Source organism: Myotis davidii, unplaced genomic scaffold (assembly GCF_000327345.1).
Source record: "Myotis davidii unplaced genomic scaffold, ASM32734v1 scaffold104, whole genome shotgun sequence".
NCBI lineage: Eukaryota > Metazoa > Chordata > Mammalia > Chiroptera > Vespertilionidae > Myotis > Myotis davidii.
In genome coordinates, this window is record NW_006296625.1 from 5,237,685 (window position 1) to 5,238,871 (window position 1,187).

The window sequence follows — 1,187 nt, forward strand, 5'->3', positions numbered from 1 at the left end:
TCCAATGTGTTCTTTATTTGTAGTATGTCATTCTTTATCTCAGACTGTTCTTTTTTTATAGTTACTATATCTTTGTTTATGCTGTTGAGCATCTTTACCATCATTACTCTGAACTCTCAGATAAATTTCTTATCTCTGCTTCATGTATCTCTTCTTCTGGAGAATTCTCTAGTTTTTTCATTTGGGTTTTTTTGTCTCCTCATTTTGGCTTTCTGTTTGGGTTTGTGACTATGTATTAGGTAGATCCTCTACACAAAGCATGTCAAACTCGCAGCCGGCCACAAGTTTGAGATGTTTGCTCTACACCTCTCAATCTGTAGTGAGGACAGTGTTAAAGGCTGTTTCTGACTAATTATATCAGGCATAGACTCAAAGCCTCCAGAGACTGCCTCTGCCTACAGACTGATAGGATTCCAACTTGTACTGCCACCCCCGACCAGGAAATTGTCCTCGGGTATGGTGACAGTTTTTTCCAACAGGGTGGGGCAGTTGCTTCTGTCTGGAGCTAATTGTTATTTTTAATCTCTTAAGTGGCCTCAGAGCAAGGTGTTTTCCAATAGGGTATGTCAACTGTCTTCCCCCCAGGCAAGGCAAATGTCTATGTGGAAAAGATGTCCTCCGCTGCTTGAGGGAATGATTCAGCCCAGGAAACTTAGGGTGTCTGCTTTCTGAGCTCTATCCCCCAAATACCCAGTCCTGACTTCTGCTCTCACAGCTCCAGTCCACTTCGCCCTCCCTCTGCTGAAGCACGTGGTAGGTGGCTCCACCAGAAATTTTGTGTTTTGTCCTTTAAGAGGGTGCCTGAATTTTCAGCTGTTACTCCATGGCAGATAGCACCCTGCTGCCTTTCACATCCAGGTGTTACATGGGTACCCTCCTCAGTTTTGGTGCTCTGCTGAGGGTCCCAGCTTGGGTTGGGGATTAGATACCAGAGTTCTCAGTGGCAACCCCCCACAGCTGAGATATCTCTCCAGGATTTCAGTTGCTCTTCTTGGGGATTCATCCTGCCTTTCACACCTCTGCCCCTCATGCCAGCCTCTATGCAGTCTCCACTTTTGGTCCTTGGGTATCAAGGTTATCTCCTGCGAGTTTTCCGTTGATTGTTTGGGAAGTTTTTCTGTATTTTAGTTGTAATACCAGTTTGTTCCTGGGAGTATGTCCATGCAGCATCCACTTATTTTGCCGCC